Here is a 14,980-nt window from a genome sequence, read left to right as displayed (position 1 = left end):
AGAAAATAGACATTGCATGTGAACGAAGCCTAAAAGTTTGTGGCAACCACTTTCCAAGAAAATTTTGTATTGTAGCTGATATGCAGCAAATTTGCATAAAAATTTTGCATAAAAATTTGCATAAAAGTGTTCTTACAAATTTGCAGTAAATTAGCAGCAAATTCGCAGCAACTTGGTGCAAGAATTTCTTGCAAATTTGCAGTAAATTTGCTAGAGAGTTTGCAGCAGGCCTGATATTTTGCTAAGGGGAAGTAATGCTTTGACAAACTGTGGTCTTCATCAGTTCTGCATAAAATTCATCAGTTACTATATCAGTTCTCTATGCGTGGTGCAGGTGCAGACAATGCTTTTCATTCAGCGATGCACTAGTAGGGGAACGGACTGAAAATATTTTTAATGAGGTTGCATTCTGAGTAAACTTGTTAAGCTCTTTATTTTTAGATTTGTCAGATTAGGAACAATCTCTTTTGTTCAAGAAAGGAACCTGTTCATTTCTATACGAAAGTTACAGACTAAATCCGTTTCTTCGAAATATATTTGTGCAATAATTTGGATGTATATTGAATTTTTTGTTTATCGTTTCATTTTATTTATAAAATAAATAGTACAGTGGCTATTTGTCATGACTCGTCATTTGGACTTCTTATCTTCATAGTATTGAGAAACTTCTTATCTTTACTGGTATATGAGAAATGCCCATATGGTATGGCTTCCATCACGAAGACCTCATCTTTATCTTGTTGCACCTACATGTAAATCTCCATATTCTATTGATTACCGACAAATCAGACATGTTAGGACACGGATATTTTTTCCTGGCGTTTGCTGGTTCTGTGTTTGTCATGTACGCCTGCGGGTTACCGTTAAAGCTAAGTGACACGTGTACTTACAAAGGCAAAGTTTTTCACGAGGGTCTGATCGCCAGCGAGAAATGTTTCATGGTTTACTGCGCTAACGGCTACGTGCGGTCTGTGGCAAAACCCGAGTGCTTCCCCAGGCCTGTTTCCACTAGTCGCCCTCATCCCAGTACCACAACCCAACGCAACCCGCGCCAGTGTAGGGTCGGCGACAAGACAATAAATGTTGAGAGCTACATAATGCAGGATGGAACCTGTTTTTATTGCTCATACCACGGCCTTGGGAGTGTGCCAGCAGAATGGGGATGCCTGACCACTGCTCCCTTACCCACCTCAACTACAACACACCATCATGATGTTGGTTGCATGGTTGCAGGCCAGTGGTATCCAACTGGAAGTGTGGTCCGTAAGGAGTGGTGTACCACCACCTACTGTATGCATGGTTCTATGATGCTGGTGGACACACCATGGGACTGTGTCACCGGGACCACTGTCCAGCTGCCTCCCTCATCCAGCCCTCGCAGCCCTCCAACTACCACGCCGCTTCTCACACCAGAGGTCGGATTCTAATTTGAAGATCTCGATTTTTGAACTGAATGAGGTTTTCTGTAAAATACTTCTCCAGAAATACTGAGTGCTATTCATTTTCATTAAATTGAAGTTCTTTTATCAAGGTAACGTGCCTTTGGGTGAAACATACATGTATATATCCATGCCTTAGATTCTCTCTCTCTCTCTCTCTCTCTCTCTCTCTCTCGTTAAATCCCCCGCATTTCTCTACCGGAAGAAAGGTTTTGATTGCCTTAACCGTTGTGAATAACACGTAGCTTACAATGTATAATATGGAAAAATTAAAATGAGATATTTTCATAAAGACGTGTATAAATATTACACAAATTACACCAAATACAACCCAGCAGGCATAGTGACGTTGGATCAACGTTGAAAACAGGTTGATACGTCGAATTGCCGTTGATCTACCTAAATTTAACGTAAAATCAACGTTGATCCAGCCACGTCAAAACACCGTCATAAAGTGACGTTGACTCAACGTTGTATTTTGGTCATTGACACAAACTTGCAGACATGGATTGTAATTTAAAATATTAATTATTGAAAACGTGATACTTTGTTTATCAATACTGTAACTAACTTTATCAAAATAATAAAAAAAAAGTGTTTTAAAGTAAAAGTGACAGTTGTTTTGTTTTGTCTTTAGTGAACTAGTGAATTTTCTTAACTTGTTATTCAGAAATACATTCCAATAAACTTCCTTGCAAGGTCAGCTATCACTAGGATGAATAAGTCGCTGTAAATGGAGTGAAGCTAATAAAGTTGACAGTTCTCGGTACCCTGTTATAGATAGACGGGCTGAGGTGACTGTGACTTTGTTATATATATATATATATATATATATATATATATATATATATATATATATATATATATATATATATATATATATATATATATATATATAGTTATGGTCTTATATGTATATATAAGAAAATAACTATATATATATTAATCTAAACCTTAGAAATTTTAGCTTAAAGGCCATACATATATACCCTACATATATTAAGCCATCAAACATGTCCTACTGCTAAACACATCCAGGCTAAAAGGGTGCACCATGCTCAGGTGCAAAACATGCTTAGGAGCTAAAGGCGTAGAAAAAATCAGACAAAGCAGCCACTTGGATGTTTTTACAGTGTACGTTATAATTGTGTACCTGTGTTTTGTACCAAAAATAAAAACATTTCAGGTCATTTTAATGTCTTTTCATGCAAGAATGTTGTCTAACATTTGGGGTTGATACAATGTTGTTATCTGACGTTGATCCAACTTTCAAATCCAATGTTTATCCAACGTATTATCAACGTTATGGTTCAACGTTGTTTTAACGTTAAAACAACAAAATTTGGGAAATTACACCAAGTTACTGAAAATAAAGAGAAATTACAAAGACAACGTGGGTGTAATTGTATAATAAGTGTAAAACAAGTTAAAATTTAATGTAAATTACCAAGCCCTTACCCAGCGATTCCAAAGGGGGTCTTTTTCTGAAGAAGTGGACCTTTTATCGCGGATATTAAAAAAATTTTCGAGTTTGTTCTTGAAGAAAAACTAAGGCGATGTTAATTACTTAAACATATTTAATTTGCTGAAAAGTTGTGAATGCAATCTTTCAATTGGGAATATAAATGAAAATACGTTAACACGTGTGCACTGCAGGGTGAAATATTCGGGTACGTACGGATAAAATTTAGTCCCAAAATATTACACGTCCCTATACTCCCGTTACCGATAGATACATAAAAGAAAAACGGAAAAAACGTCTTTTTAGATTAAAATACCGATAGATCCGATTTTTTTCTGCTGTCCTATATATTTGCGTTCCTATAGATATGACGTCCTCATAAACCCACGTCCTTTAAATCCGCATACCTATAGATCCACGTATTTTTAGATCCAAATACCGATAGATCCATTACAGGTACACTATTGCTCGAAATGGTTGGTATACTACTCAGTACATAAAATGCACTTCTTTAAAACGACAGTACGCAGTCAGCAATATATTATTCTACTAGATCGTTTTCACACAATACTCAGTGAAAGAACATAAAAAGAACAAAAGTGTGTTCTATATTTCACAACGCTTAATTACTGTTCTAGCGTCAGAACACTGTTTAAAGCGTTCTCAAAATGTAACATTCAAACACGTAAAAAGTGTTCTGAATTTACATGTAAATGTGTTCTAAACAAAACAAAACAAAAAAGAACATAAAAATGTGTTCTAAATTTCACAACGCAAGTTGATATGGGCCTTTTAGCCGATTACGATGTCAGATAGATGGATCTAGCGGTACCTGGATCTAAAGATACGTGGGTTTATAGGAATCTGTTGGTGGATCTATCGGAACGTAAATTTAACGAGACGTAAATCTATTGAGACGTGTATGTATAGAGACGTATCTATCGGGACGAACATTTTATTGGGACGTTTATCTATATGGCGGACCCCCATTATTCATGGGGTCCTGAAGGGAGACTTGAATAAAAAAAAACTTAGCACAGTCATACACTGTTCTGTGTGACATCTTCCCTTACATGAACCCTGACGGTAGGTATTCCCGTGTCTTTCATCCAAAATTTAATGTGCTCAAACTAACCTGTTTTGTGACTATGTAAAAAAGGCCAGGTCCTTCATTCATTCGATTCACTTAGTTTCGAATACCATAGCCGTTCCGGTCACCGAGTCAAAATGGTGATCTACACGGTTTGTAACTCTAAAAAAAAAGGGAAAAAAGATTATTTGATTGCCTCTAGTCGAGCAACCCTCCTTTAACCGCAAGTATTGAATAAATCATTTCAGAAACTAGTTTTTGCCACAAAACCTGGCTTCTCTTTTTATACAGACTAGATTTGACTTCGCCAAATAAATCTTCTTTTCTTTCATGCATGTATAATTAGCGGTTTCAAAAAATTTCAGATATAAAAAGTGGTAGGTTGGGTGGATCCACACCCAGTGAGACCGCGGTAACGGACTCGTCACCTCCAAGAGGGTTTGCATTCAACATGCGTGGATGTCAAAGATTTGCTCTGCTCCTAATGACAATATTGCTGGTGCACATGTTTGTTGATTCTGAAGGTATGTTGAAGCTTTTTGCTTTTTCTTTGTCGCGTCCAGTCTTAACGGTTTGTGTCTGATTTGCTGTAATATGATAAAGACTTCCATTGGCATTAAATGAAATTCAGTATGTCAATTATTTTCATTTTTCTTTGTATTTTGTAATTGACAGCTTGGCGGAGGCGGAGGCGCAGAGGAGGAGTAGACCTATCAAAGAATTTGGACAGTGAAGACGACGCGGCTAACACGGTATGCTGAATATTGCTTCAAAAGAGATGAAATATTAATCAGTTAGTGTGAAAATTGTTCACAGGTCGACGAACACGAACCCAACAACCTGTCAACATTCAGCCTGATGATGCTCTTGTGACGAGCGAAAAGTAGCTGATTTATATATTGTTCCGCAGGAAGTCACTAAATAGAAAATCTTGGAACCATGGAAAATCTAATACGTAGGTCAAATATTGTTATCAAACCCCAGTCGGTGACAAAGAGATTATTGTTACAGTCTTAAGAGATTATTACCTAAAATCAAACGTATTAGAAAAAATGGACTAATTTTGAATGTCGGGATGGATTCACTAACCTTTGGTAAGTATGAAAAAAGTCGTCGTTTACCACAGGAAAAACTGTTTTTTTGTCAAAATGAACAGTTATCCTTTAAGGGAACAACACCGACAACGTGAATAGTTTTTATTCATTCATTCATTTATACTAAATTTAGTTATCACAATTATTATTTTGCAGAACCAGCTGTCTGAAAAAGAGCGAAATATGCTCATGGATCTGCTTAAAGATGAGATATTCATGAATGATGACGAGATAAAAGACGAAGATGAATGAACTAAAATGGACTTTTCATCGACGTTCACATGTGCAGTTTTTATAAAGCTTAATTTTATAAAGCGCTACTTAGAATTCAACTTGTGTGATAAAAAGTTAGATTTACGCCTATATATCAGAAACGGAACCCCAGTACATGGCAAATGAATAAGTTACAGGAATGGTTTCATTTTTTTCTTATATTAAAAAGAATGTCAATTGTGATGTTATATATTATCTGTATATCAATATACGTCCTTGCTTCGTGGTCATGTTACATTTGCATCACCACTGGACTTCTTGTCTTCACATACAGAAAAAGAACAAACTTCAAGACTAACCCCTCTGATTAACGTATTTATGGCTTGGGAGTTCAACACCCTTGAGCGTGAGCTCAGTGGAAAATTGGATAAAAAAAAAAAAAAAACGAGAAACGAGATGAGAAACGAGTGAGGGCAGCGTGATAAACAAGCTGTCAAACTGGCGAGTCGTAATAAATAAAATGATCTACATGTCTAAAGCCTTTAAGCGTTATTTGTGTGTAGTTAAGAACATTTCGAATATGTGTTTCAGTTTGGTTAAAAATAAGGGGAGAATTTGCCGATCTAATGAAATCAGCTTAAAATAATCAGATACATCCAGCTGGTCGGGTGGTCATTTTAAACCGTATAAGAATGTATAAGAAGCGATTTTAAAAATTCAGATATAAAAAGAGTGGTACGTAGGTTCTAATTCGTTACACTCAAACGAGCAAAAATATTTATAATATAAACAAAGACACAGTGTTAGGGTGGAAGCGCTCATTTCATTCCGTGTGCTTTATTTCCGGTTTAACGTATTGTCATAAAGGCAGTCATTAGTGAAAATTGAAAACAATGAATACTTGCTATTTAATTTTTTTTTCAATCTGAACAAACTTTGAACAAAACAATAAAAACAAATATCTGTAAAAACGAAACCGTTTAAAAAGGCTAATAAAATAAAAATAAAAATAATGATAATGATCAGTTCTTGAGTATATTTATTTTTAGAAAGAAAACTCCATCTTGCTTTATCTTCTGTCGTCCTTTAGAACCAGTATCCGAACTGAAAAATTAAAGCATTCTAATATAAAACAAATAAAAAACTAAAAAGCTTGAATTAAGCCTAAAACTAATTTCTCTATTCTTTCTTATCGTAACTTGTCAAATCGAGTATGTATTTATAAAATATATTTATATAAACAAACAAACTTAAACATTTTTTATTTGTAACATAAAATCCTTCAAAATTGGGTGGATGGGGGGGGAGAGATTATAAAGATTCTCTGCTTGCATCACGGAACGCGAGAGACGTCTATAAATATTACACAAATAACACAAAAAAAAAACAAATTTGACCAAGTTGGTGAAAATAAAGGGAAATCGCAAAGACAAATGGGGGTGTAATTGGTTAAAAAGTGTAACACTAGTAGAAATTTTATGTAAAATACCAGGTCCCGTATGTATGTTGCCAGCGATTTCAAAGGGGGGTCTTTTCCTGAAAAAGTGGACCTTTTATCGCAAATTTTTTTCGAGTTTGAAGAAAAACTAAGGCGACGTTAATGACTTAAACATATTTTATTTGCTGAAAAGTTTTGAATACAATCTTGCATTAATAGGGTAAATGAGTAAAAATACGTTAACACGCGTGCAGGGTGAAATATTCATGGGGTCCTGAAGGGAGACTTGACTAAAAAAAACTTAGTCATACACTGTTCTGTGTGACATCTGCCCTTACATGAGTCCTGATGGTAGGTATTCCCGTGTCTTTCATCCAAAATTTAATGTGCTCAAACTTAACCTGTTTTTACTATAAAAAAAGTGACTGTAAAAGAAGCGAGGTCCTTCATTCATTTGATCCACTTAGTTTCGAATGCCATAGCCGTTCCGGTCACCTAGTCAAAATGGTGATCTACACTGGACTTCTTGTCTTCACATACGGAAAAAGAACAAATTTCAAGACTAACCCCTCTGATTAACGTATTTATGGCTTGGGAGTTCAACACCCTTGAGCGTGAGCTCAGTGGAAAATTGGATAAAAAAACAGACAAACAAACGAGAAACGAGATGAGAAACGAGTGAGGACAGAGTGATAAACATGCCGTCAAACTGGCCAGTCGTAATACAGGAGCGGATCCAGAGTTGTTTTCTGACAGTCTTCCAATTTATCTTCGTTGAACAATCCTCCATTTTTGACCGTCTTCCGACAGAAAAAGTTAGATACCCGTCAATGTAAACTTGAAAATCTGACCGTCTTCCAGAAGACCCAGAAGACGCCCTAAATCCGCCCCTGTAATAAATGATCTACATGTCTAAAGCCTTTAAGCGTTATTTGTGTGTAGTTAAGAACACTTCGAATATGTGCTTTAGTTTGGTTAAAAATAGCGGGAGAATTTGCCGATCTAATAAAACAGCTTCAGGAGAAAATAGCCTAGAAGTATAGTGTTCAAAATATAAATATAAATATATAAATATAAAAGAAAAATAGCCTGGTGTATACTGTAGTATAGTGTAAATTCATGATAAAAATGCTATGAAAAATAATCAGATACATCCAGTTGGTTGGGTGGTCATTTTAAACCGCAAATATGAAATTTATCAAATTCAATTTGATGCCACTGAAAACTAATTTCTCTGTTTATGTAGACTAGATTTGACCAAAATGTTCTTCTTTCATGCATGTATAAGAAGCGGATTCATAAGCAACTTCAGATATATAAATACAGATAGGCAGTTTTAGTGATGTTGTCTTTGCGGCAATTTGTTAAGGTACTAGAGATATTATATGGACAGCAGTAGTGTTCCTGGAGGCGTGTCCAGAGTTTGGCATCATTCTAAAGACGAAAGAAAACTGTATCCTTTTTGAATGTTTTTATTTTATTTAGATTGATCATAAATAGATTTTTTTATCCAGGTAATGTCGCTTTGGGTGGATCATATTTCCATACCTTCTCTCTCTCTCTCTCTCTCTCTCTCTCTCTCTCTCTCTCTCTCTCTCTCTCTCGTTAAATCCCCCGCATTACTCTAGAAGAAAGGCCTTGATTAGTGGGTACTAAAAAGTGTCTTACAAAGTATATTGTGGCAAACTAATTTAAATCAGATGTTTTAATACTGACGTGTATAAATATTATACACAAATTAGGCAAAGTTACTGACAATAAAGAGAAATTTCATATACAAAGAGGAGTATAATAAGATAAATAAGTGTAACACAGAATGAACTTTTATGTTAAATAAGTGAAAATACGTGTGCAGGGTGAAATATTCACGACAGGGCCCTGAAGGTAGACTTTAACTTGAATAAAAGAAGTTAGCACAGTGATACACTGTTCTTTGTGATATCTGTCCTTACATGATTCCTGAAGGTAGGCGTACCCGTGTTTTTATCCAAAATTTGTGAAGCATGGAACATTAATGTGCTCTAAATAACCTGTTTTTACTTTTAACAAATGACTATGTAAAAGAAACGGGGACCTTTATTCATTCGATCCACATAGTTTCGAATACCATAGCCGTTCCGGTCATCGAGTCAAAAAGGTAATCTACACGGTTTGTAACTCTAAAAAGGAAAAAAAAATCACAATTTAATTGCCTCAGGTAGAGCAACCCTCATTTAGCCGCAAATATTGAATAAATCATATTCAATTTCATGCCACGAAAAACTAGTTTCTTTGTTAAGTACCAGTCTCTGTAAGAATCAGAAAAATAACATAGGGGCATTGGAACATGACCCTCCCAGATTTTGTTTTCTTTTAATTTATTGTGAAGAACTATGCTAAAAACTAATAAATTGAGCCCGAAAAGTTGCATATTTAAAATAATTTATTTTTTAGAGCGTTTTATAGTTAAGCCTGAAATTTTTCTCCCATATGCTTTTCTATATAAAATGTTCAGGTAACCCCATATTCACTGACAAATAACTCGTATGGCCGACGTAGTTATGTAAGATGGCTATACAAGATGTTTACAGCATATATTCAGGTACCAAAAACTGAAATAAATTTTTTTTCAAAACACAAAATGGTTAAATTACATTAAAAACAATCAACGCTAAAACTACGCGAAAAAGACCATCTGCGCATGCGCAGTAGCGGTGACTGCTAAACTACGAACTCATTCAGATGTAAATAAATTGAATTAAGGTTATTTATCTCATGAAATAGATATTTTTTGGATAAATGGCACTTGTTTTCTGGTTCATTTATTGCTTGGATTGTTTTTATGCTGACTGGTGTGTAGTATTTGTTTCCGCACATCGTTTTTTTTTTATATACAACATAACTAATTTTATCCAAGATGGCGGGAGCTCTGATTGCCGTCGGTTTCGTATGTGGAAGGAGAATGCACACAGTTATTTATTTACGGCATGATATGCAATTTTTCATAAATTAACCACAAGAAAGGACTGGTAGAACTTTATGGTCGTAAATAATCGGCACTACTAACTACGGATATCAAGAAAACTAAAACCTCGTCTTCTCCCTCACGTGCATGCAGTTGCCGTTAATATCCGATATAATCGACAAATAAGTAAAGTACTGTCAGTTACTATACTCTAAATTACAGTCAGTGTTAACTTTGATACAGGTTTTCTAATAAAGTTTTGATGTTCAACGTGAGTTTGTGTTTGACGGCTATTTACTGCTTGAATATGGTCTACCTCCAATTTAAAACAGCGCCCTGTAAGGCCCGTCGTGCCCTCTCAGGTACTTGAAGTCGATAACAGAACAGATTACTTGAATACTTAATATATACAGTAGAAATTGGTACTCATACAAGTGGAAGAGATTTCTAGTTCTTCACAACCAGGTTTCTAAATAAAAAACTTGTAAAATAAAATAGACATGTAAAAGATATCTGTCAATAATAATAATAATATTCTGATATGGTGCCTTACGTGCTACCTCAAGGCGCCTTACAATAATATAACTAAAATCATTAAAAAATCACTACAATCCAATATTTAAATCTGAAACAATTGGAAACCATTTAAAATTAACACTACTAAAAACATTATATATATATATATATATATATATATATATATATATATATATATATACCAAAGAGATATAGACAGATTTAAAAATGTGAGTTTAAGAAGGGATTTAAAACTGTCAAAGTCAACTGCTTTTCAAATAAAATTTGGTAAGGCGTTCCATAATTTGGAGGCATAGATTATAAAAGCCCGATCTCCATAACTTTTGAGGCACCCCTTCTCTAAAATAGTGTTCTAAAATAAGGTCATTCTCAGTATTAAAATGTGTGGACCGCCTTGGTCAGTTAAAACAGATAGGATCAGATAAATATAATGGTCCTTGTGTATGTATCGCCTTAAAAATAATACAAATACAAGCAGCCAAGTTTATCCTTTCAGAATGGGAGTGATATGGTGTGTACTATTGCACTTTATTTGACAAACCAGTCTTGCAGCTCAGTTTTTCTCGGAAAGATATAGCAGTACATTAGATTTTCAGTCACAAAAAATACTAAAACAAGTTAGCATTACTTTATAAGCCTTGATAATCATGCTATTTGTATTAAAGACTCACCTAATCAAGTCCTGCTTAGCATAATGCTCCCACAGTTTTGATATCATAAAGTCTGTGTTATCCATAAATTTTTCTCATATTTCTTTACTGAAAACTAGCAGGTGACCTAACTTTACTCTTTACATTAAAATTGTAAATAGTAACTTAAATAGGGGAAATTATCATAATGATACTTTCTACCTGATTGTAACATGCCAAATTAGTCCTCAGTGTTGAGGCAGATGTTGGACTAGTCAAAATGTATGATCATGCATGATTCTCAGGACAAAATGCATCAAATACTATCATGTTGAGGCACCCTTAACATTGATAACTGCTTTGCTTTGCTTTGATATCACAACTTCTAACAGTGTAGCTGGTTACCAATGGACTTTACCTACAACAAATATTCTTACAAATAAATTGTATACCAAAAGAAAATTAGCAAAATTAATAAATTATGAACACCTTAGGGCAAGGAGCATGAGGGAAAATATATATTGGTATTTTAAGTTTGTGACAAAAATGCTGAACACCATAATAAATATTCATATAATTTACTACTATGTAGAGAAGATGCCTCATTTTCTTTCAAATAAGAAAGACTAAAAACATGTTTTAATTCACTGTGACTTGTTTAAAATATATTCATATACGATTAAAAGAATCAAATAAAAATGTTAACTAATCTGGGGTGGGCACTGCTAAATCCACGCACATTATAGATAGTAGTTTATGAATAAGGGAATTTTTTCCTGGACAGTGGTAGAAGGTCCACAAGAGATTGAAACTGAAGCTGAGACTGGTAGGAGATATTTCTCAACTATTGGATGTCAACCAAAAGAATACCACCACATTGCTGTTATTGTATGACCTTGAAAGATTAACACCCATTGTCCCATTGTGAAAATTCATCATTTTAAAGTTTTTTTTAAAGATCACAAAAATATTTACCTGTGTGCTTTTGACTAAATCAAGTTATTTAGCAGGACACAAGTACAAAATTTGTATTTTAATCCATTTTTAAAGCAGAAATAGCGAAAAATGGAAAATTTGGTTGACGCCATCTTGAATTGTGAATTTAAAAATATGCATTTTTTTTTAATGTTTGAAAAAAGATTTTTTTATAATATTAACTCAAAACATTTACTTATAATGTATGACAATATTAGGTGGGTTTGGCCAGTCTATGAAAAATGTATTTAAAAATGGCAAAATATGGGCATTTTAGCTAAAATTTGAAATTTTGGAAATCTGCCATTTTTAGAGTTGTTTTTCTAAATTTTTAGGACTGTTTAAAATATTAAGTAATATGCATTTGACTAAATCAAGATATAATATTTAGCAGGATACTAAAATGAAATGTGTGTTTTATCCATGCTTGTTTAGTTTAAAGCAGAAATAGGGACATTTTGCCATTTGATTGCTGCCATCTTGGATTAAGAATTTAAAATTTGAATAATTTTTTGAAAAATGTGTTTGAAAAAAAATTTATTTTTGATTAAAACAGTTCAGTATATGTACTTCCTTATGTAATGTATGTCAATAATAGGTGGCTTTGGCCAGTCTATTAAAAGTGTATTTGAAAATGGCAAATTTGGGCATTTTAGCAAAATTTTGAATTTTTGAAAATTCCCCATTTTCAAAGTTATTTTTTTAATTTTTAAAGGCCAGCAAAAAATAATATTTTTTATGTTTTTCAATTAATCAAGATTTGGGATTTAGCAACATACAAATATAAAATATGTGTTTAACCATGTTTGTTATTTTTAATATACACAAATATGTAAAATGTGCAATTTGGTTGCCGCCATCTTGGATTAAGAATTTTAAAAATTGAATAATTTTTTGAAAAATGTGTTTGAAAAAAATTTTATTTTTGATTATAAAAGGACAGTACATGTACTTTCTTATGTAATGTATGGTGATAATAGATGGCTTTGGCCAGTCTATGAAAAATGTATTTGAAATTTGCAAATTTGGGCATTTTAGCAAAAATTGGAATTTTTGAAAATTCCCCATTTTCAAAGTTATTTTTCTAATTTTTAAAGGCCACCAAAAACATTTATTTATATGTTTTTAGTTCAAATAGGATATGATATGTAACAATGTCTGAAAATGAAAAATGTTTATTTATCCACATTGATGGTTTTTTTAGCTCAAATATAGCTGAAATTGAAATTTTGCAATCTGGATTCCGCCATCTTGGGTGAAAAATTTTAAGTGCTGTTACCATGGTAACCGAGGGTGATTCAAACAAACCAATATCCATTGTGTTGGTTTGGGGCTATAATGAACAAATACACCAATTTTCATCAAAATCTGAGAGGGTCATGTGCCACCCTATTCTGAACCTTACAGAGACTTCCATTGACGTTTAGTTTGAAAATTCAATGTAACAATTATTTTCATTTTTTTTAAATGCAGCTTGGTGGAGGCGGAGGCGCAGAAGGAGAGGAGCAAGTTTATCAAAGAATTTGGACAGTGAAGACGACGCAGCAAACACGGTATGCTAAATATTGTTTCAAAAGAGATGAAATATTATTCAGTTAATGTGAGAATCATTCACAGGTCGACCAGCACGTACCCAACGACATGTCAACATTCAGCCTGATGATGTTCTTGTGACAAGCGAAACGTAGCAAATATATATATATATATATATATATATATATATATATATATATATATATATTGTTCCATAGAAAGTCACTAAATAGAAAATCTTGGAACCAAGAAATATCTAATACGTAGGTCAAATATTGTTATCAAGCCCCAGTCTGTGACAAAGAGTTTTTTATTACAATCTTAAGAGTTAATACCAAAAATCACTTAAATGCACTTATACCAAAAATCACTTAAATGCACTTATTTTAAATGTTGGAATGAATTCACTATCCTTTGGTAAGTATGGGGAAATCGTCGTTTACCCCGGGAAAAACTGTTTTTAGCTAAAACGACCAGTTGTTGTCATTTTAAGAGAACTGCATATACAACGTGAATTTTTATTCATTCATTCATTATACTAACTTAAGTTATCACCATTATTATTTTGCAGAACCAGCTGTCTGAAAAAGAGCGAAATATGCTCATGGATCTGCTTAAAGATGAAATATTCATGAATGATGACGAGATAGATGACGAAGATGAATGAAGTGAAATGACAGGATTTTTTTATTGAGATTCATATGTACATTTTTATAGCGCTTTTTAGAATTCAACTTTTTCGATATAAAGTTGGATTTACGTCTCTGTATCAGAAAAGGGATCAATTTCTGAGATACGATGGTTAATAATGTTTACAAATTGTCTAAGTTCGTTCCAATTTTTTTTACTGTGGGAGTGAAGTATATATGCCTACAAATATTTATTCATTTTTTTTGGACAATTATAGAAAGATAAAACAAGGTTAGGAACCTACAATATGTATACAAAATATTGGTGATGAGAAGATAAAAGTGTCAGAAATTGAGTGGAAAGCTTATCGGTAAAGGAAAGTACCTGGCAGACATTTTTATCGAAGACATTTAACTGACCTTCTTATTCATTTTTCAAACTGGGTGTTGTTAAAGACATAATATAAATTCAATAAACGTATATTGCTTCGTTGTGCACTGTTATGGTCTATGGCCCTTCCTCTTTGAAATTAGCCGACTTTCAATTCTTTAACAAATACTATAACAAATACTTATAATCTAGGATCCTAAATAGACGGCATAATCTTAGAACAACTCATGTTGTGTAATTTATAATCTTATAATGGAACTGGGATTAAACTGTATAAATATCTCAGAGGTAGGAGTCGCAGAGGGGGAGGGGGGAGAGGACGAACGCAGCGGACTGGGAGAAAGATGATTCCATGCCATGACAAACTTTCAATGTCCTTGCATTCTTTGCACTGCTGACCCTGAGTGCATGCTGACAAAACAAATGGTTTGACATTGTGCGTCTTTATACTGTTGGATTCAATCTTGAGACCAAAATCTCAAAAATCAACATCTGTGAGTCAATAATAATAATAATAATAATAATAATAATAATAATAATAATACACAAATATGCGGGATCAGTGCCAAAAGGCTTGTTTCGGCGATAATTGCACCTGAAAGCTAG

At 33.7% G+C, this 14,980-nt stretch overlaps 1 long non-coding RNA gene across 2 annotated transcripts; it reads left to right on the top strand.

Moving 5' to 3' along the window:
* Positions 1-4,104: 4,104 nt before the first annotated feature.
* On the top strand, positions 4,105-14,476 carry LOC147764865 (uncharacterized). Of its 2 annotated transcripts, none has more exons than XR_015331685.1 (3): positions 4,105-4,515; positions 4,667-4,743; positions 5,242-5,836. It is a non-coding gene; the product is annotated as an uncharacterized LOC147764865 (long non-coding RNA). The 2 variants fall into 2 exon arrangements; XR_015331684.1 differs by lacking the exons at positions 4,667-4,743; positions 5,242-5,836 and adding exons at positions 13,295-13,374; positions 13,926-14,476 and having other exon boundaries at positions 4,268-4,515.
* Positions 14,477-14,980: the final 504 nt, after the last annotated feature.

The sequence above is a fragment of the Lingula anatina genome, chromosome 1 (assembly GCF_051362555.1).
Source record: "Lingula anatina isolate TDL-2025a chromosome 1, LinAna3.0, whole genome shotgun sequence".
NCBI classification, from domain to species: Eukaryota; Metazoa; Brachiopoda; class Lingulata; order Lingulida; family Lingulidae; genus Lingula; species Lingula anatina.
Note: the sequence above shows the minus strand (reverse complement) of the source record. Positions and strands in the feature narration are given on the sequence as shown.